We start from the raw sequence: 23,940 nt of genomic DNA, 5'->3' as shown, positions 1-23,940 counted from the left end.
AGGAGGAAAATGGAGGAGATTGGTTCCTCTGTATGCCACTCCTCCTATCCAGTTCACATGTGTTCTGCTGTCTCTGGGCCCCTGTGAGCTCCCCTGGGTCCCCCCCCCCCCCCACACACACTGTGCTCCTTTCCCTCTCCTGTTGGCTGCTGCAGGGGATGTGTCACAATAGAGAACCAGAAAGGGGTCGTTATATATGTAATTTAGCAGCTCCTTCCTTTTCAGAGACATAGTCAGTGACATTGTAAAAAAATAAAAAAAAATGATAAAAAATAATTCAATTAAAATACCAAAAAATAAAAACTACTGACACCAGTGGGTGAACTTCTCGCATCGCAAAGGTCAAACCTGCGACCGCGCCCTGGCATTCCACCACCGTGGGGAGGCCCCAAGATGGCAGGAAGGGGGCCCACTGCAGAATTTGTGAAAGGGTCCCACTGCGGGCCCCAGGATCAGTGGGAAGAGCCCCAGGCTAGAAGGGAAGGGCCCCGGCCAGGGGTCTGGGGGGCCCTTCATGGTTTCTTGCACCGGGGCCCTGAAGGTTCTAGTTCCGCCTCTGGTCCAACCCCTAAATTCCTAATTGTTTCGACCATGAAATCCCAGTCCACCTGATTGAATGCTTTTTCAGCATCGATTGATAACAAGAGGGCTGGGACCCCACGGTTTTTAGACGTATATACCAATAGTTGCGCTCTTATCCTGTTATCTTTTCCTTCTCTTCCAGGAATAAACCGTGTCTGATCGGAATGTATCCATTCCGGCATTAAATCCTGCAATCCGGTCGCCAAAATATTTGCATATAGTTTTGTATCTATATTTAACAAAGCAATCAGCCTATAACTGGAGCATAGTGTTGCATCTTTCCCTTCTTTAGGTATTACTGTTATATGTGCTTGCAGAGATTCAGTTCCCATTTCCCCATTATCCCCTACCTCATTAATATATGAGCAGATTTTTGGGATCAGTATTTCCTTATATCTCTTATAATAACCGGTTGTATATCCATCTAACTGTGGGGGGGGGGCATAGCTTGTAAAATGATCACAGAGACCTGTGATCCTATTTAGCAGGATCACAGGGGCTCTGTGATCATTCCAAAAGTCAGCAAACCCTTATGCAGCTCCACCCATGTTGCTTCACTACCATCACACATCTTCATCAACAAAAGTTCCTCTTTTACACTCACTAATATTGCAGCTTACAAATTCTTAGATGTGGTGACTGCATTCGTTTTCCTTGTTTTTAGGCTTTTTTTCCCCACACTGATCCCCCCCACACCGATTTTTTCAACTACCTTTAAGAGACCATGATATCCAGCAAAAGCAGTAGTTAGGGGATTGAGGCAAACCATTTAACACTGACAGAGGTGCTTATTCCTCTTAAATATTTATCCAAAAAGGAAAAAACTGAAAGTTTACCCCCCCTTCATGACTAGGCAATATTTTAACTGACAATTGTGTGGTCATGCAAAGCTGTCCCCCACAAATAGAGCTTTCTTTTGGTGGTATTTGATCACCTCTCCTGTTTTTATTTTTTGCGCTATAAACAAAATAATACAGACAATTTAAAAAAAAAAAACAATATTTTTTACTTTCTGCTATAAAACACATCCAATAAAAAGAAAATATATAATTTCGTCATCAATTTAGGTCAATATGTATTCTGCTACATGTTTTTGGTTAAAAAAAAAAAAAAAAAAAACAAGTGTATATTGATTGGTTTGGGCAAAAGTTATAACGTTTACAAACTATGGGATATTTTATGGAATTTTTTATTGATTTATTTTTTTTTACTAGTAATGGCGGCGATCAGCGACTTTTAGCGGGACTGTGACATTGCAGCAGACAAAATTGGACACGTTTTTGGGGACCAGTGACACTAATACAGTTATCAGTGCTACAAAAATTTGCACTGTTACTGTACTAATGACACTGGCTGGGAAGGGGTTAACATTAGGGGCGATCAAAGGGTTAAATGTGTTCCCTGTAGTGCTTGCTAACTGTGTGGGGGTTGCTTTGACTGTGGGAAGACAGAGATCCGTGTTCCTGCTTAGCAGAAACATAATATCTTTATCTTCCCCTCTGAAAAAAATGGCGATCTGCCTTGTTCTGCCTCTCTTGGGAATGATCGCCGGGTGTCGGCAGACATCGGGTCCGCCACAGCGAGAGACAATCAGTGGGTCTGGTGGACCCGATGTTCAACGGCACCCGACGATCGTTCCCGAGGGTCACCCCATGCGCACCCCTGACCTGGAAATGCAAATGACGTACTGGTACGTTAATTTGTGCTGAAGGATCACCCTGTCGCAGTACATGTACGTGGGGCGGTCCGGAAGTGGTATAAAGCCGTTCAGGTTTAATTTTTTTGTCAAGTCATCTAAATTTGCTAGTGCCTTTTACACTACTCTCTCATTAGATTGACAATTTAATATGTTACATTTTTTTGAATATATAATTATTATAGCACTGTAAATAGAGTTAAATATCAGGGAAGATATCCACAGCAGCTGGGGTTTGATATTTACACACAAGCGCAGTTAAACATTCTGTTAAAGATCAACAACAAAATCTTATGGCATCCTTTATGCATAAAGTATTTATACACAGGGCTTTTTTTCCTCAGACTATAGGTGCAGGAACTCACCCCCTACCCACCTCCTGCACCATTCCTTGGTTCTGCCCCCTACCCACTTTCCAGTACTGCCCCTTTTAGAGAATACAGAACCAAGTAACAATTGTGGTACTAAGTCATTTGTATGGAATTTGTTGATGAGAACAAGAAAAACAGTAAAATAGATCCCATACAGCCAGCAATAGAACCCCTCCAGCAACAAGCAACAATAGACCCCAAGCAACAATGAACCACCCGCAACAAAATACCCCCACCCTCTGCAGCAACCATATATCTTTTTGCATTCAGCATCAATAGACCCCTCCCCCAACATCAGACTCCACCCAGCAACAATTGACCCCCCAGCAACATAAGACCCACCCCCAGCAACAATAGACCTCCCCAGCTACAATGCAACCCCCCCCCCCCCGTTGTAAAAAAGAAAATCCTCTCCAGCAACAATAGAACCTCTAGCATCAATAGACCCTTGTCATTAACCCTGCACCCCTTGTCATTACATACATTCAGTGTTGGAGGTATGCGTTCCCGCTGTAGAAAAGCCCTGTGTATTCACATTATGGTAGAATACTGTATGATCATTATATTTAATAAAGAAAAAGAACAAGGGCGTCAAGTCATAAAGGTAAATGAACAGCTGTGTAATTTAATGTAGTAACTTACATGTTAAAAACAGGTATTACAATAGGACAGCATGCATAGTGTGAAAGGACAGTCCCCACAGTGGATCCGATGGAAGATGAAAGATGGTCACATCTGGGTCCTGTGTGGCGGGTCCTGTATACGTGTAAAGGCAGTCCTGGATACCGGCAATACCGGGTGATGCTGCAAATGGCATGGGCTCCCTGGCTGGGCAGCCTCACCGCGATTAGAGATGTCGCGAACCTAAAATTTGCCGTTCGCGAACGGCGAACGCGAACCTCCGCAAATGTTAGCGAACCGGGCGAACCGCCATAGACTTCAATAGGCAGGCGAATTTTAAAACCCACAGGGACTCTTTCTGGCCACAATAGTGATGGAAAAGTTGTTTCAAGGGGACTAACACCTGGACTGTGGCATGCCGGAGGGGGATCCATGGCAAAACTCCCATGGAAAATTACGTAGTTGACGCAGAGTCGGGTTTTAATTCATAAAGGGCATAAATCACCTAAATTGTTTGGAATAATGTGCTTTAAAACATCCAGTGTGTGTATACGATCAGGTATGATGTTGTATCAATCAGGTAGTGTAAGGGTTACGCCCGCTTCAGTGACAGACCAAACTCCCCGTTTAACGCACCGCAAACAACCGATTTGCAGTGGGTACAGTACAGTCTGTGGACCTGACACTCACTGGCAGGCAACTATAAAAAATATATATTTTTTTAATTTGCAAGGTGCTGTGCCACCGTATATATGAGTGGTGGGCACTGCAGTGGGCACAGTACACTCTGTGGACCTGACACTCACTGGCAAGCCAGGCAACTGCAATTATAAAAAATATATTTTTTTTTAATATGCAAGGTGCTGTGCCACCGTATGTATATATATATATATATATATATATGAGTGGTGGGCACTGCAGTGGGCACCGTACACTCTGTGGACCTGACACTCACTGGCAGCCGGCAGGCAACTGCAATTACTGCAAGGTACTGTGCCACCCGATATGAGTGTGGTGTGCACACAGTACAGTCTGTGGCGGGTCTGTGGCCTCTCACACACGGCGGGCAGGCAACTGCACAATATATATAAAATTGACTGAAATACCAGCCCTAAAAAGGGCTTTTTGGGGTGCTGTCAGCATGCTGTCCTTACAGCAGGAGTGGACCAAGAACACTATCTAACAATGTCCCTATTAACAGCAGCAGCAGCACTCTCCCTGCTCTCACTAACACACTGCTTCAGAATGATCTAAGATGGATGCTGCCCTTGCTTTTTTATAGGAGGTGGGAGGGTGTGGGAGGGAGGGTATGCTGATTGGCTGGAATGTGTCTGCTAACTGTGAGGTACAGGGTCAAAGTTTGCCTCAATGATGAAGTATAGGGGGCGGACCGAACATCGCATATGTTCACCCGCAGCGGCAGACGCGAACAAGCGATGTTCGCTGGGAACTGTTCGCCGGCGAATAGTTCGGGACATCTCTAACCGCGATCCGCCGCAGGAGGTGATGATTCGGAACCGGAAGTAAAAAGGACAAGTCTGTCGGTTCCTCCACTGAAGCCGACAGAAACGAACACTGAACCAAGAGTGGAGGGCGGGCCGCAACGTCGTTTCGGAGGACCTCCTCCTTCATCAGGCAGGCCCGCCCCTCCACCATAGAAAGTTTTTATAATCATGGGGAACAATTACACTGCTGAAGATTGGACAAACCTCAGGTGACAACAATAAAAAAGGAAGGAAAATTAACAAGAGAAGAAAAAAAAGAGAGAGGGGAGAGACGAACACCTCCCAGCAGCAACAGAGGCAATAACTATTAAAGGAACATCACATTAATTGGCATTTATAAAACCCTATGTAAGAGCGGAGTGACTAACTCAATGTGAAGCATTGAAAAGACAACCCCCCCCCCCCCCCATTATATTCTTTTAAAAGTATAAATACATGAAATTTAATTAAAAACTTAAATTAATTAAACCCCAACTGCAAATGTTGTATTACATATCTCATGTGAACGTGTCACATATAGAGAATGTATATGAATATATAAATATAAATACAAATGTGTGGACTCTATTATAAAAACCTGAATATTTAAAATTATATAACATCAGTAGATGAATAATTAAATACACCTCAAACCTATGGCTCTATAAGTTCCTAAATTGGCTCCTGTTTTACCCAAGTATCCCCGAGTCATCTACAGGAGGCCCAGAAATGTAAAAAACATAATAGCCCCGAGCAGGTTTAACAAGCCCAAAACTTCCACACAGCCCCTTCTTACCTTTTGTAACTTAGTATTGTGTGCATGGTGACAATGCCAAGTGAGTGACCCCTTGTGCTTACTATGCAGAAAGAAGGCACTTGACATGGATAACTGATGCTATAATTGCATTGGCCCTGACTACTTGAGTGGTTTGCAGCTTCCACAGGAATCATTCAAGTATGAGATATGCTCAAGCTTCAAACTGGACCAATAGAACTTTTCAAAAGAGTTCAAATTTACACTTCAACTTTAACCACTTGCCGACTCGCCTGTGAGTCAATAGGGGGCAAGCGCACGCTACCGGAGGCGCGCTCCCACCCCCGCTCGTTCACTGTGATCCCCGCGCGTGTGACCGGCGGACTCCATGTCCGCCGGCCACTCGCGATCGTCCGGTACAGAGGGAGAAAGGCAGGCGGCTGTCATTCTCCCTTGTGTAAGTGCAGAGATCATACGGTCCTGCTATGTAGGATCGTATATCTCTGTAGTTACACAAACAGCCACATCCCATAACAGTTAGAAGCACGCCCCTAGGGACACATTTAACCCCTCCTCCAATAAAGTTAACCCCTTCCCTGCCAGTGTCATTTTTACAGGAACAGTGCATATGTATAGCACTGATTACTGTAGTAATGTCACTGGTACCCCCAAAAGTGTCAAAAATGTCAGTCAAGGGTCCGATCTGTCCGCCGCAATGTCACAGCCCCGCAAAAAAAAAAAAAAATCGCAGATCGCCGCCATTACTAAAAAAAAAAACAATAAAAATGACAAAAATATTTCCCTTAGTTAGTAAACGAAATAACTTTTGCGCAAACCAATCAAAATACGCTTATTGCGATTTTTTTTTACCAAACATATGTAGCAGAAAACAAATTGGCCTAAAATGTTAAAAAAATTTGATTTTTACATTCATTTTTGGGGGGAATTATATATAAAAAAATGTGAAAAATATTGTTATTTTTGCAAAATTGTCGCTCTTTTTTTGTTTATAGCGCATGATCAAAAAATCGCACAGGTGATCAAATACCAGCAAAAGAAAGCTCTGTTTATGGGAAAAAAAGGACGTCAAAATGGTTTAGGTACAGCGTCGCACAACCGAGCAATTGTCCGTTAAAGTCACGCAGTGCCGAATCGCAAAATAGGGCCTGGTCAGGAAGGGGGTAAAATCTTCTGGGGCTTAAGTGGTTATAAACCCTAAAACTAAAATGGTATATATTGCAGCTTACCAGTTCTTAGATGTGTGGCTTCATTTTTCCCCTTTATTTTTACTTGACAGTTAGAGGTCTTGGACAAACCATTTACCACTGACAAAAGGTGCTTACAATGGTAAGCTTTTTTTTTATTTATTCTAAAAGGCAAAAAAAAAAGTTGCTATAATGTCTTAAAAAGCGTTAGCTGGCGTTTGGCTTGAGTTTTTTAGTCAATTCCATCTGAAATCTGCTTGTGCGTCTAACACAGCCCTCTCCCTAGATTGACAAGCAAGGTTTCTCCATTGCTCCTACGTCCAAAGTTGATACATTCTAAGACTTCATGGAAATGGGCGCTGGTAGCCATACTGCATGCAGGCCTTTGTTTGACTCCTGCATCTCCATGTATAACAAACAAACAAAAGGTTGGGGTGGGGCACACCCTGAACATATATTTCTAAAGCTGGTGCTGCTAAAAAAAAAACATACATATATACTTAGAATAATTGATGGTGCGCTATATCAAAACTTATGAAGTGTGTATTCCAATCAATACAAAAACAATTCCAAATATAAACAAAATATATATACAGAAATGGTGAAGAAAAGTCCCACGACACAACTGTGTCGATAGTGAGACCACCAACAGTGATGGTGACAAGTGAATGTGTCTTCTATACAATACAAATCAATGTATAAATGTAAATAAACAGTGTATAAGTCCCAACACAATTTTATCAATGGTGAAACCACCAGCAATAGTGAGGTGCTGACAGGTGATGGTTAATTCGCTTTGTGAATTGAAGTTCCCTCCACCTGCTGGAAAGCCTCCTTACCGGACGGAATAGGGTAAGTGCTTTTCTATAGTGAAAATAAACAATCCTGGTGCCCAAACTGAACAAAGTCTTTCTTTAAACCAACTGATAGAAACGGTTTCATAGCTATCGACAGCTGTCACCATCCCAAATGGCTTGGCTCAGTACCTAGAAGTCAATTTAGAAGGATCCGCAGGAACTGTACTACACAAGAAGATTTCCAACAACAAGTAGGGACCCTGAAGCAGAGGTTCGTGGAAAAAGGGTATGACACCTCGGAGCTGGACAAAGAGATTGAAAATGTCATGCCCATGGAGCAAAAGAACTTAGTGGAACCAAAATGTAAAAATACTTCAACTTCTCCTCACTTTGAATACGCATTCACCACTAAGTTCTCCAGCAATTATAAGTGGCTCAATTATATTTTTAGGAAGTACTGGGGTGTCCTACAAGAGGACAAAATCTTAGGGCAAGTCTTACCAACCCAACCTAAAATAATCTTCAGGAAGGCGACTAACCTGAAGGAATTAATAGCCAGAAACCCAGTCGAAAGACCCATTAAGATGGAGATATTCCCAAACATGAAGGGCTTTTACCCCTGCAAAAGGTGCCGGATATGCACAGAGGCAATTACACTGAGAACCAACAAATTTACTTCCACCACTACAGGGAAAGAATATCCCATCAGAGAGTTCATAACATGTGATACCAAAGGTGTAATATACCTACTACAATGCGAATGTAACCTACAGTACGTAGGTAGGACTATTAGGACAGCAGGCATTCGTGTTGGAGAACACTTAACAAATATCCACAATGGATTCCCAGGACATAGTGTCTCCCAGCATTATGCTACTTGCCATAACAAAGATCCAAAAAAACTTAAAATCACGGTCATTGAAAAACACGTCCCACATTGGAGAGGTAGTAACCTACAAAGGTCAATTTCGAGACGTGAGACCTTTTGGATTTATGAGCTAAAATGTTACAGACCTAGAGGTCATAACATAGACTGGGATATCAACTCTCATATTAACAACAGTTAATACATAGCTAGTATTAAATTCATACCTTCCAGCATGTCACTCTTATACATACATACATCCAGACCACATGTAGAGATCTGGTATGTTAAAATTTTTTATTATTTTACAGAATGTATTTTTATATAGAGGTGTTTTATTCATTTATATATATTTTAAAAGGTATTATGTTGTATTTTAGCTTTAGATTTTAAATATATATCTATATGTCAACAAATCCCTAGTTATAGGAATATCAGACCCTTCACTTCCGGTGTCAAGGTTGACATTTAAATAGAGATATTTATGTAAGATTTTATCCCAATTATAAATGTGGATAGACTGTACTCTTTATTGAAAGTTTAAAGTATATCCAATATTAAATAGTTGAATTTTAGCAGTAGAGAGATCGAGAAACGAGGGGATATACAGTCACTTGCGATGTACTAAAAGTATTGAAGAGGAACCTTTCCGTTTCAAATATCACTAAATCACCTCCAGATTTGATTACTGTTATGGATATTAAGATATATTTAATAATTTGAAGCCGAGGAACCCGTAAGAGACTTCCGGCGCCTCCTCTGCAGACACCGGAAGTGACGCGGCTCCCTTTAGAATAAAAGGACGGAAGTGACGGCGCGCGAGAACCTCCTTTCTCTGAAGATAGCCAATCGGCGGAAACGCGTCAGGCAGGAGGCGTGCCGTCACCACGTCGCTTAGGATCCGAGCTGCAGCCGGACCCAGGCATCTAGGAATCCCTCAACGCTTTCTAACTTTATGTGAAGTCTATTCCGCATACATGTAAGTGCAATTTTTATTCAATAAAGCAATATCAAGGGTAATGCACCATGGGCAGTTATTCTTTTACATGTTAATGCTGGAGCGAAATGATCCTCATAATCACCCATAACAAGTGGCCATGAGCACTATCTGAACACAGAAACCTACCCGACTGTGAACAGTGGAGTGGCATATGACTTCTACATCCATTGTGGCTGCCAATATCGGTTGAACCTGAGAGCAGTGAGCAGTGCTTGATATACCCATTTGATCTGGTAAGAGGCCTGACGGGCTCTTGTGAATGCACGGCGGGGAGCACTTTGTTCAGTTTGGGCACCAGGATTGTTTATATTCACTATAGAAAAGCACTTACCCTATTCCGTCCGGTAAGGAGGCTTTCCAGCAGGTGGAGGGAACTTCAATTCACAAAGCGAATTAACCATCACCTGTCAGCACCTCACTATTGCTGGTGGTTTCACCATTGATAAAATTGTGTTGGGACTTATACACTGTTTATTTACATTTATACATTGATTTGTATTGTATAGAAGACACATTCACTTGTCACCATCACTGTTGGTGGTCTCACTATCGACACAGTTGTGTCGTGGGACTTTTCTTCACCATTTCTGTATATATATTTTGTTTATATTTGGAATTGTTTTTGTATTGATTGGAATACACACTTTATAAGTTTTGATATAGCGCACCATCAATTATTCTATCACATATTTTTTCATCTGGTAGCAGCATATCACAGACCAGCGCACTTTACTCTTCATATCATTTATACATATATACTTACAGAGGATAGCGCACACATGCAAAAGAAATAATCAAATAAAACAAGACATTAAAAATTAGTAAAAATGGGGATCTAGTCCCACCATATGGCCATATCGTGCTCAAGCCCACCACTATGTCAAAGTAGTCAGCTGCATGTAGGCAGCCTATGGAAGTGGAGGCAGAGGCAGTGGCAGTGGCCACACAGAAACAGTTGCATGTCAACTGCAGGAGGCAGCGCATGGCCTGGAATGCACACTAACTGCGCTCATTACTATGCACCCACACTTGTGTGGTTGTCAAATTTTGACATGAAGCTGTGTCCATGCAGCCACCTGCATTATGGGTACCAGCACCCATCTGAACAAGATTTAGGGCCAGATCAACAGGTGAAAATAAAGGCATAAAAGCCTAAATGGGAAAACTAATTGAGCCACCACATTTAAGGATTGGTAGGCTGCAATATATTGTGGGGGATCAGACTCTAAGCAGGAACATAGTTACATAGTTAGTGAGGTCAAAAAAGACATCAGTCTATCCAGTTCAACCCATAATGTGTGTGTGTGCGCGCGCGCGCGCGCTGCTAACTGTACATTTTATATACCCCTGTATGTTGTTCTTCTTGAGGTGCTCACCCAATAGTTTTTGAAACTATCGATGTTCCCTACTGATACCACTGCTTGTGGAAGAGAATTCCACATCTTTACTGCTCTGACAGTAAAGAACCCCTTACGTAGTTTAAGGTTAAACTGTTTTTCTTCTAGTTTTAGTCCGTGGCCCCACGTCTTATTGAATTCCCTTACTCTGAAAAGTTTGTTCCTTATGCTATGGTCACCAAAACAGTTTGTACCTTAGTTTTTACAATAAGCGTTTCTTTAGAATAACTGCATGTTTTAATCCATAGGAAAATTCAAAACAGAAAAAGAGGCTCCTTGCCATAAAACACCAAAAGTAAACTATTGCTCCGTTGAGCCTTACTGTGTCTGTAGATTGATGCAGTCCTTGTCCCAAGGTAAGTGTCCTTTACAGAGCAAATGTTTTTATATCCTGGTTCAGAGATAAGCAACCCTGCTCCCAGTTGCTTCTTCACTTGGAGGCATCCACCCTCCCGCCGATATCTAGGACCAGCTGCCTTAATCAAGGCCTAGGCAGAGACCATTAAACTGTGGTCCACGAAATTGGGAATCTGTCCCTCCTGGAGCTCTATCAGATTCCCAGTAAAACCAGCCCCGGAACGGACTGTACCAATAAAAGGTATAGAACTATTTGGCTTTACCCTAACATCTCTGCTGGTTTTACCTTAGTTTGCAAAGCTAAGAATCCACAAAGGAACATTATCACGTACCTGGTGCTAGAGGCCAATGGAGAGAGAGGGCTTCCCTTGCGGCTAAGTTCCAGACCCCCCTGAGGATGAGAACAGGAGAGGTCAGGCCCAAAGTAGCACGGGTCGCCTGCTGGATTGTGTGCAGGAGGATCCAGAGTACAGCTGGAGTGCTGGAGTGGAATCAGCAGACAGGTGGCGCCCGTGAGGTGTTTGCAGGACTTGGATAATGCTGAGACTGGAACGTGGTCGGGTGGATAGCCAAGATCAGGAGCCAGGTGGATATCAGAGCAAGCGTGGTCAGGTGGATAGCCGAGATCAGGAGCCAGGTGGATATCAGAGCAAGCGTGGTCAGGTGGATAGCCGAGGTCAAACACAGGAAGCAATCAGGAGACAGGTCAAGGACAAGCCGGGTTGGTAACAGGAGACAGGAACTGGAATATCACAGGGATAACACACTGGAGGAGCTGAAGATCAACCAGCAACTAAAATCACTGGCAGGTTTCCTTAAATAGGCCCAGGTAAATTGCTGGTAGTGCTGCTGGGTCCTAAATTCCTTCTCCTGCCAAAGTGCTGATAGCGCTGCTGGGTCCTAGAGCCCTTCTCCTGGTGTTTGTGCCCTGACAGTGCCCCCCCCTGACGGGCAGCCTCCGGATGCCTATTTGAGAAATTTTCTCTGGGTATTTGTCCTTAAACTCTTGGAGGAGTCTGGGGGCATGTACATTGGCTTCGGGTTCCCATGAGCTTTCTTCGGGTGGATACCCTTTCCATTTAATCAAGAATTGGGTTTGTCTCCCTCTCTTCCTGCAGTCCAGGATTGCTTCCACCTCGAATTCTGTGTCCTCACCAATCGTCACTGGCGGTGGAGGTGGCTCCACTCTCCCTGGAAATGGATCTGGAACAGTTGGTTTAAGCAAGGAGGTGTGAAAAACCGGATGGATCCTATATGAGTCAGGCAAAGATAGTTCGTAAGCCACTGGGTTAATTTCCCGTTTGATCTGAAAAGGCCCAATATACCTTGGCCCTAGCTTCCGTGAAGGGCAGGCCAATTTCAGGTTGGCAGTAGACAGCCACACTTTGTCCCCAACCTTGAAGGAAGGATTTCCCCTCCGTTTCCGATCAAAGTGTTTTTTGTAATCCACTTGGGCTTTCTGTATGGACTCCCGGAGGACCTGATAATTGTTTTGAATGAAAACAAGTCTGTCCTGCAAGGTAGGTACAGAAGTTTCAGGCATAATTTCAGGCAGGGCAGCAGGGTGGAATCCATAATTAGCCCAGAATGGGGACTGATTTGTAGCTGAATGGACAGAGTTATTATAGGCAAATTCCGCCAGCGGAAGCAGGGATGCCCAGTCATCTTGGGAAAAAGCTGAAAAGCATCGGAGGTATTGCTCGAGGGTTTGGTTAGTACGCTCCGTTTGCCCATTACTTTGGGGATGGTAGGCAGAAGATAAGCAGAGTTCCACTTCCAAGGCTTTACAAAGGGCTCTCCAAAACCTAGAGGTGAATTGCACCCCCCGATCCGAAACAATGTTCTTTGGTAGTCCATGAAGTCTTATGATCTCCTTGATAAACATGTGAGCGGTTTCCGCTGCAGAGGGAGTACCAATCATTGGTATGAAGTGGGCCATTTTTGATAATCGGTCTACCACAACAAGGATGGTCGTGAATCTTTCAGAGGGAGGAAGATCAACAATAAAATCCATAGAAATCATTTCCCAGGGGCGATTAGGGATAGGCAAGGGTCTTAATAACCCCCAGGCTTTGACTTTGTCACTTTTGCTACGTAGACATATGGTGCATGACTTGACGTAGGATCTACAGTCCCGACTGAGGTTAGGCCACCAAAAGGACCGCTGAATGAGCTCGTTAGTTTTACGGGCCCCAAAGTGCCCTGCAAGTCGGTGGTCGTGGAATGCCCTGAGAACCAGAGACCTAGCTTCTTGAGGTACAAAGATTTTGTCCTGGTGCCAAAGTAATCCACCCTGCCTCCTTAACGAGTCATGTTCGGATTCGGGGCACGATACAGAAGCTTGTTCAATGGATGCCTTTAGGTTAGGTTGAATCAGCAAAAAATTTTGGGCAGATAAGATAGTGCTTGGAGGAGCACATTCAGCAGATTCGGGGAACATCCTGGACAGGGCATCGGCTTTCCCATTTTTGGAACCTGGGCGGTATGTCAAGTGGAAATTAAATCTCGAAAAGAATAAGGCCCACCTGGCTTGTCGAGGTCTTAGGCGTTTTGCAGATCTTAAATATTCCAAATTTTTGTGATCTGTGAAGATCATAATTGGATGGTTAGCGCCCTCCAGGAGGTACCTCCATTCTTCGAGAGCGACTTTAATTGCCAGGAGTTCTCTGTCACCCACGTCATAGTTTCTTTCGGCCTGATTCAGCTTTCTGGAGCAATAGGCTACTGGGTGGAGCAGGGCCTTTGGGCCCTGACGCTGCGAGAGCACGGCTCCCGTAGCTACTTCGGATGCGTCCACCTCAAGGACAAAGGGAAGAGCTGGGTCAGGGTGTTGCAACACTGGAGCAGAGGTGAAGAGAGCCTTCAGTTTTTCGAAAGCCGCTTGAGAATCTTGGTTCCAGGAGAAGCGTGAGTGCAGGCGAGTGAGCTGGGTGAACGGGGCAATAATAGTTGAGAAATTCCGAATAAATTTCCTATAAAAATTAGCGAAGCCCACAAACCTCTGGACCCCTTTCTTGTCAGAAGGTGCAGGCCACTCCAAGATTGCTGATACCTTCTGAGGATCCATGGAAATCCCTTTTGTGGAGATTATGAGTCCTAAGAACTGGATAGATTGTTTCTCGAACTCACACTTTTCTGCTTTAGCATATAAGCCATGGGTTCTTAAGGTCTTTAACACTTTTCTGACGTGCTCTCGATGGAGTTCAAGCGAGGCTGAGAAAATTAGTATGTCGTCCAGATAGACGATTAAGAACAGGTCAAGGTATTCTCTGAAAATATCATTCACAAAATGTTGGAATGTGGCGGGGGCATTACATAGCCCGAAGGGCATCACAAGGTACTCAAAGTGACCAAAGCGTGTTCGGAAGGCGGTCTTCCACTCATCACCTTCCCTAATACGAACCAGGTTATAGGCCCCCCGCAAGTCCAACTTCGTGAAAACCTGGGCTGTTCGGAATCTTTGGAATAACTCCGGGACGAGAGGGAGTGGGTATCTGTTCTTGATAGTAATTTTATTAAGGTCCCTATAGTCAATGCATGGTCTGAGAGAACGATCCTTCTTCTCGACGAAGAAAATGCCAGCTCCAGCAGGTGACGATGAAGGGCGGATGAATCCTTTGGCAAGGTTTTCATCTATATATTGTCGGAGGGCCTCCAGCTCCACTTCGGATAACGGAAAGATGCGCCCAAAGGGGACTTCTGCTCCAGGTAGCAACTCAATTGGGCAGTCGTAGGACCGATGTGGGGGCAAGGCATCGGCACCTTTTTTGTCAAACACATCAAGGAAGTCAAGGTAGGCTGAAGGAACAGCATGACAGGGATCCGGTGTAGGTTGAACGGAGAGACACACTGAAGAGTTGACAGGCATGGGGACGCCACAGTGTTGCTGACAATAGGAAGATGAGAAGATGATTTCTCCCTTGGGCCAGTCAATTTGCGGGTTGTGGGCCCGTAGCCAGGGTATCCCTAGGATGACTGGGAAAATAGGAGACCTGATGACATCAAAGCGGAGGAATTCCCGATGGCCTGCTTCTGTTGTGGCAAGGACAGGGATAGTCTCCTGAGTGACTGGTCCAGAGCTAGGAGCAGTGCCATCTGCTAAATGTACATCAAGTCTTTGTTCCTTCAGTTTCAGGGGTATGCGCAAGTTCTTGGCTAGGTTGATATCCAGGAAGCAACTACAGGCTCCAGAGTCAATGATCGCCTGCAGCTTTACTTCCTTTCCATCCACCTGCAGAGAGATGGGGAGAATTAAATGAGTGGATATAGTCCCAGACAACTGAAGGTAAGAGGGGCGTGGAAGGCTGGACTTCCTTGGGCGAACAGGACAACTGCGAAGGAAGTGGCCCGAAGTCCCACAGTAGAGACACAAGTTATCCTGTCTTCTGCGTGCTCTCTCTTCAGGGGTTAAAGCAGGGCGGAGTAAGCCAGTTCGCATGGGTTCCCCATCGGACATATTCATGGACTGGGGAATAGAGGCTGGGAGTGTTGGTCCTGGGACCTTTGGCATTATCCATGTGGGTCGAAGGGTCTGAGTGCGTTCGGACCTTCGCTCCCGCAGCCGTCGGTCTAGTTGGATAGAGACTTGGATGAGACTTTCTAGTGAGGCGGGAGCCTCAATCCTAGCCAACTCGTCCTTGAGAGACTCAGATAAGCCTTGCCGGAACTGGTATTTTAGGGCGGCATCATTCCACCCAGTATCAGCTGACCACTTGCGAAATTTCACAATGTAATCCTCCACAGGTCGTCTGCCTTGTACAAGAGCATGAAGGGCCGACTCTGCGGTGGCCGTCCGTTGTGGATCATCATATAAGGTAGCCATAGCTTCAAAGAAGGTGAAAACTGAATCCAGGACTGAGTTCTTTTGCTCAATGAGATTATGAGCCCAGGACTGTGGTTCATCAGATAAGAGTGAAATGATGAAACCCACCTTGACAGTCTCAAGAGAAAAAGTCCTTGGTTGCAGGGCAAAGTAAAGGTCACAAGCATTTTTGAAAGCTCTAAATTTCCGTCGGTCACCTGAAAAGCGATCGGGAGTGGGAACTCTGGGCTCCGGAGGGGGTAAACCCATAGCAGGTGCGGCTGTAGCAGAACAACTGAGAGGGTGAAGGCGTCCTTCCAGCTGAAAGTAGCCATCTTGTAAGCTCTGGACTGTTTGTGTAAGAACTGTAATCTGCTGACATAGGGCCTCTAATGCGGAAGCACCTCTCTCGGCCTCAGACATCTTGGCTGGTTGATACTATCACGTACCTGGTGCTAGAGGCCAATGGAGAGAGAGGGCTTCCCTTGCGGCTAAGTTCCAGACCCCCCTGAGGATGAGAACAGGAGAGGTCAGGCCCAAAGTAGCACGGGTCGCCTGCTGGATTGTGTGCAGGAGGATCCAGAGTACAGCTGGAGTGCTGGAGTGGAATCAGCAGACAGGTGGCGCCCGTGAGGTGTTTGCAGGACTTGGATAATGCTGAGACTGGAACGTGGTCGGGTGGATAGCCAAGATCAGGAGCCAGGTGGATATCAGAGCAAGCGTGGTCAGGTGGATAGCCGAGATCAGGAGCCAGGTGGATATCAGAGCAAGCGTGGTCAGGTGGATAGCCGAGGTCAAACACAGGAAGCAATCAGGAGACAGGTCAAGGACAAGCCGGGTTGGTAACAGGAGACAGGAACTGGAATATCACAGGGATAACACACTGGAGGAGCTGAAGATCAACCAGCAACTAAAATCACTGGCAGGTTTCCTTAAATAGGCCCAGGTAAATTGCTGGTAGTGCTGCTGGGTCCTAAATTCCTTCTCCTGCCAAAGTGCTGATAGCGCTGCTGGGTCCTAGAGCCCTTCTCCTGGTGTTTGTGCCCTGACAAACATATACGCCATCAACCGCTTTCCCTGAAATTTTAACAAGTTTTATCGGCACCCCCCGCTAAAATATTAAAATTTTGTTTTTTGGGTTTAATACTGCTTTAAGATAAATCCACTATATTTTTAACCCCTTACGCCAATGCAACGCAAATATGCATTCTTCTGCTTCAAGGGGTTGTACCGGGTGATGCCTGGTGCCCTGCTACCGTTTTTTTTTAGAGCCGACCGCCGGCTTTCTTGTAATACCAACTAATGCGACTAATCAGCCGCTTGTCTGTTATTACAAACAGCAGGCGGGGATGTCTCTCCCCCCCCCCCCCCCCACGGCCACCTTCTGCAGCTTGCCTGGGCTTTCATGTCCCACTGTCGGATCTAGAAACCGGGAAGCAATGTCATGACATCACTTCCAGTTAACTAGAGCCTTAAAGGTGCCAGGTTTTTTAAAAAAAATGCCAGTATTCAAAACAACCAAACTTGGCATTTGAATGCTTTTAAGTGCAAAGGAGGGATTTGAGGTCTTTTAGACCCCAGATCCCTCCAAAAACATTCCTGACACGTGATTATCGCTGCCACAAGGGATATTTACACAAACACAATGGCAGAAAAGGTGTCCAGTACTTCCCCTCACCAGTATTCCAATAGTACAAACAAATGGCCACTGCCATCACCTATAACTGGCCTCCATATGCTCCTTTCTGCAAAGGCCAGTTATAGGTGGGGGCAGTGGCTATTTGTTTGACCTATGAGAACTTAGCCTGCATGGTATGATAACATATACTAAGTAAGCTATGAGTCCTTGTAACTCCTGCTTAGAATGTCATCATAAATTTCTTCTATTTGCTTTTATTTTTAATTTAGATAACAACTGGTGACATCGCCTTGTGGTATCTCTTAATGATAAGTTGATTGCAGATTACAAACATTTATAATGATGTGTGGATCCACCTATTTATGGTTTTAATTCATACTGTTTTATGTTTACTCTAATGTTGCCCAAGAATATGAAATTGGTCATGGGATCTAATCATTCTGAACCAAAAAAATGCATGTCCATCATTCAGTATTTGTCAGGCCCTATTATTCCCCGTAAAACAGATCTGATTGCCTGTATCTACTATTCCTATTAAAGGAAATACTAATACAGAAAATGTTTTCTAGTCTGTTCATTAAATTGCAACATATATGCAACAACATATCTTTCAATATTCATCTGTGTGTCTGGAGATTATTTTCCCACAGTTCTTTTATTTCAGTACTAACTTTGGGAATGGTAGGGAAAATCTGAATGTGTAGGCCAAATGGAATGCATTATCATTCAGTATAATTTTCATAATATTTAATATGCCAGAACACGTTTGGTTTCTTTGTGATTAGCTGTTTAGTTTTATGACAAAACCGATCCATATCATAATTATTCTCAGGAGCAGTGGTCTACTGCTGCATTCTAATAATAAGGCCATACTAACTGAAAATTTTACATCATTGTCTTTTTTACGATATACTCAACACTTAATGTTCCAAAACAAAGCCTCAAAACTATATATATATTCCTAAGAGGATATCCACCAAACATCCCAAAGAAAAAGAAAAATGGGTGTCTACCACCTAAAGATTGAAATCTTCTGGAAATTTTGAAACCATGAGAAAAAAAAAATTCCCTGTTTTTTGCTAAAAAAACCAAAATTTTTGGAAAAAGTGTTTCTAGAATGAGGAAGGAAAAGCTACTTGCACTTTCATTATGGACCTAATCATTTTATTCCATAAAGTATTTGTTAATGTCTTTAGGGCACGTCTGGCATGCAAGTATGTGTTTTGTCATCCTTGTTGCTTTGCTCTCAGCAAATTGCACTGTGGAAATGTTTCAACAACTCTAGATGTTGGTCTCACCATTTTACTGGGAGAAGGAAAATAAAAAAACAATTTACAGACCAGACTACAGGGAAACATTATGCAGTGATGATAAAGAACATTCATAGGAATAATTTAAAAGTTAAAAAAGATAAATTAATTTGTCAGAAAATTTACCCTCTTATTGATTAAAGTGGTTGTAACCCTAAAATACTCCTCTTCCCTAAAAGCAATATCTATAGCATAGTGTTAGTGTAATTGAGTCCCTTTCTATGTTGTAAAATATTTGGTTGATCCTGCCTGTTCCTGTTTCCCCCTATGTCTACTGACCAATTTGTTTTTCACAGCGAGCACTGAGCACTTTTTTCAACACTATTTTATGCACTTTATATGTTTGTTTTTTACACTTATGCAATAACAACCTTTGCCACAACTACAGTATATCACAAAAGTGAGTACACCCCCTGACATTTTTGAAAATATTTTATTATAATTTTTCATGTGACAACACTGAAGAAATGACACTTTGGGCCTAATTCAGTATAAGTTTGGAGTAGAGCTGCTCACTTCTCCAGAAATAACTCCAGCCTAAACTCATTGCATCCTAATTAGGTAAGTGGCTGGAGTTAAACCATCAACTAGATGCTTTAATGAATTCGGAGTTGGAGTTAACTTAGACTGAATTCGGGTTTGGAGTTAACTTAGGCTGAATTTGAGTTTGGAGTTAACCAAATTCCCTTTGTGTTTTTCATAAAAGGAAATTTGTCTATTCTGAATCACTATTACACAGCAATGTCATCTATTATGGTTTATTTTAATTTTAAGGTATAGTTATGTATCTTATGTGTTTTAACCTTTAGATTTTCTAATAGCAGACTACACAGCTGTCTAATTAGCAGTCTTCATTCTTTATTCATCTGAAACTTTCAGGCATATCTGATTGTATTCAGCACTTTGGTGTAGTGGGCTAAGCTCACAGCTAAAGATTGCTAGGTCATGAGTTCAAGGCCAGACCATGATAACACCCTGTGTGCCATAATTTTTTTTGGCCACATAGTAATACATTGGCTACATCACCTAAAATTGCATGTCAATGGCCATGTATATTCAAGAAACAAACATGCATATGTGCAGAGTGCAATTATGCATTTGCCAAGTTTCAGTATTTATTTATAGCTGTCTAAAATTTAGGAAGGTGATGGCACACTTGGGATTTGAACTCATGCTCTCAGTGTTTATAGCCAGGAACACTAACCACTGAACCATTGAGCTGAGCATGATTACCCCTGGAATATTTATTCCCATGTTTCAATAGTTAACCACTTCCTTACAGGGCAGTTACACCCCTTCCTGCCCAGGCCAATTTTCAGCTTTTTATACTGTTGCATTTTGAATGACAATTCCGCGGTCATGCAACCTTGTACCTAACACAAATGTATCACAGTATTTTCATTAAAAAAATAGTGCTTTCTTTTGGTGGTATTTGATCACTGCAAGGTTTTTTTTCTATTGGCAAAAAGAACACCTAAATGTTTGACCCCTAAAATAATGTGTTTTTGTTTATGTAATAAAATTTGGTAAATCAATATGTTTTTTGTTGCACTGACGAGCATTGAAGAGGCTGCGCTGGCAGGCACTGATGAGACACTAATAATATGCAGCACTGATAGACAGATAGGTGGCACTGATATGCAGCATTGATGGGCATTGATAGGTGGCACTGATGGGCAATGATTGGCACTGGTGGGCAGCACTGAAAGATGGTAATGATGGGCAGCACTGATGAGGAGGGCACTAACAGGTTCCCTGAGCACTGATTGGCATCAATGGTGGCATGGGTGGGCATCCCTGGTGGCTCTAGTGGCATCCCCCAAGGGTCTGCACTGGTAATCAATGCTCTGATTACAAGCACAGACCCCCCCCCCCCAACACACACACACTTAATTTGCATATGAATGCCATTTCTTCACAGCTGAAAGTGGCCCTCACCATGATTAGCCAGTTGATTGTGACCACTTGCTGGAATGTGTGCAAGCCAATGTGGTGTCATTTCTGGTCCAGGGCGAACGCCAATGTGCCATTTGCAATTTATTGTAAAGAGATTTTGCTTTATTTTAAAAATGGCGCACACAGACAACTAAAATGTATTGGAAATGTTTTAGCCAGGCCAGTGATGGTAACCCTTAACCCCCCCCCCCCCCCAAGATGTTTTTGCCCTACATTTCCCAAAATGCTCATGTACTCTGCAGTGTAGGTGAGCATCATGGGAAATGTTACAAAACACCTGTGTTGCCAAGGTTCATCATCACTGACCTAAGCCAACTAAAAAGGCGAGTGAGCGCTGTAGCAATCTTTTATTTAGTAATCATTTTTAGTGATTTTTTTATTAAATGTTTTGGTTACATTCATCCACAGAGGCTGAAGGGAAATTTGGTATTATTCCTTAATTTATATATTTTTAGCTAAATATATACATAAACACTTTAATTTTTTCTTAAAATTTAGCCCACCCCACACACACACCCCACACACACACCCCACACACACACCCCACACACACACCCCACACACACACCCATACACACTTTGCTGGAGTAAAGGGAGAAACCCTACCCATGTTCATACTGCACTGCCATTGCACACACACAAAAAATACAAGAAATTGATTACATTCAATAGACACAAAAGGTATCTGAATTACATCTAGACAAATAAGAAAAGAAAACAAAAAACCAGGAGCTGTGTACAAATGAATAAGCTTTATTGAACATGTATAAAACATCAGTAATCACTCAAGCAAGCATGTGAAATGTGAAATGCCCCCCAAATCAAGTAATTTTTATTCAAATTACAGTGCAAAAAGATACAACATATGATGGATAGATAGAGCTTACAATATCCAAAAGTCAAGCAAAATAAGTTGTAGACACCTTAGTATTAAGCATTAAACATACCCAACATACTTTTATGTTAATTGTTTGCATGAGCCTGTCTTTCCATTTAAATACCATCAAATCAGTAGAACATACAGCTACACAGAGGCATGAAAATAAAAAAAAAACATGTATAGAGTACATAAAGACACACTTTGCAAAAACAATACCAAACTGTTAGAGCATGAAAAGTATTCATCCAAAAGAATACACTTACTGCAATATGGATCATTAGGCATGCCAGCAAACCCCCCACCCCCAAAAGCAAATTCGGACATAAAGACCTGTGGCCCTTCCACAGGCCAAATGATATGATCTCATACATCCCTTTATATAACCTTGGTTAAACTACACCCACCCAGTATAGGAAACGCCCAGCAAAGTAATTAATTGGGTCTGTTGGTTCCTAAACCAAAATCACCAGTTCACTAATGAATGAGTGTTTGGCTGGCCATCCATGATCAAAGTTTCTTACAAGTCAACACACATAAGAAATGCTTTCAATAATCTCAGCATGAGCACAAAGTGGCTTTTTCATTTAGACTAATGCCTCGTACACACGTACCGATCGTCGGCCGACCGATCGGCCGTCTTTTGTCCAGGGCTGTCCTGTCTGTTGAAAACTGCAAAAGACTGCACACAAATTTTGTCGGCCAACAACAGACGACTGCAGAAGTGATGTCATGTGATGGTTAACTTTCCGTGTGTTTTTTCTTTTCTGAGCATGCCCAGTCTTGCAAATCTGCTGATTGTCGGCCGAATTCTGTACTGACTGGCGAACAATCGGCCGTTCTGGTGTCGGCATACAAACATTTTAATGCTTGCACGACAGATTCTGTTCGGCCGAAAATGCGCTGTCGGCTGTCGGAAGCATCATACTAACAAGCCTACAATCGGCCGATCGGTCGTCGGCCTAATGTTTACGGCCGACAATCGGTATGTGTGTACGAGGCTTAAGGCTGGCCATACATGTTCCAATTTTCTTACAATTTTCTGTCCAATTTTCTTGAAATTTACCTTCAAGTATGTAGTACAAAGACCTGCCTAATTGGATACAAGTGAATGTGTTTTTTAGCTTTGACCTCACATTATGTGGTTTGTGGTAGATCTACCAGAAAATTGTACAACAAAAGTTGAACATGTATGGCCAGCTTAATGGGCCATACACACTATAATGCCTCGTACACACGTACCGATCTTTGGCCGTAAATATTCGGCCGACGACCGATCGGCCGATTGTAGGCGTGTTAGTATGATGCTTCCGACAGCCGACAGCGCATTTTCAGCCGAACAGAATCTGTCGTGCAGGCATTAAAATTTTGGCCAACACCAGAACGGCCGATTGTTCGCCAGTCAGTACAGAATTCGGCCGACAATCGGCTGATTTGCAAGACTGGGCATGCTCAGAAAAGAAAAAACACAGGGAAAGTTAACCATCACATGACATCACTTCTGCAGTCGTCTGTTGTTGGCCGACAAAATTAGTGTGCAGTCTTTTGCAGTTTTCAACAGACAGGACAGCCCTGGACAAAAGACAGCCGATCGTTCGGCCGACGATCAGTACGTGTGTACGGGGCTTAAGATTTTCTGAAGACTTTTTCCTTTAGATTTACCAAAACCATATAATATGAGGTCAAACCTAAACACTTTCAATTTGTATGCAATCTTGCAGGCCCTTGCACTACATAGAAAAGGTAAATCTGAAGGAAAAAGTCTTCGGAAAATCTTATAGTGTGTATGGCCATACATGTTCAATTTTTGTTGTACAATTTTCTGATAGATTAACCACAAACCACATAATGTGATGTCAAAGCTAAACAACACTTTCACTTGTATCCAATTAGGCAGGCCTTTGTACTACATACTTGAAGGTAAATTTCAAGAAAATTGGACAGAAAATTGTAAGAAAATTGGATCATGTATGGCCATACACACTATAAGGTTTTCTGAAGACTTTTTCCTTCAGATTTACCTTTTCTATGTAGTGCAAGGGCCTGCCAGATTGCATACAAATTGAAAGTGTTTAGGTTTGACCTCATATTATATGGTTTTGGTAAATCTAAAGGAAAAAATCTTCAGAAAATCTTATAGTGTGTATGGCCCATTAGTCTAAATGAAAAAGCCACTTTGTGCTCATTCTGAGATTATTCAAAGCATTTCCTATGTGTGTTGACTTGAT

This window comes from Pelophylax lessonae, assembly GCF_965119305.1.
Source record: "Pelophylax lessonae genome assembly, chromosome: 2".
Lineage (NCBI taxonomy): Eukaryota > Metazoa > Chordata > Amphibia > Anura > Ranidae > Pelophylax > Pelophylax lessonae.
This window is presented reverse-complemented; position numbering follows the sequence as displayed.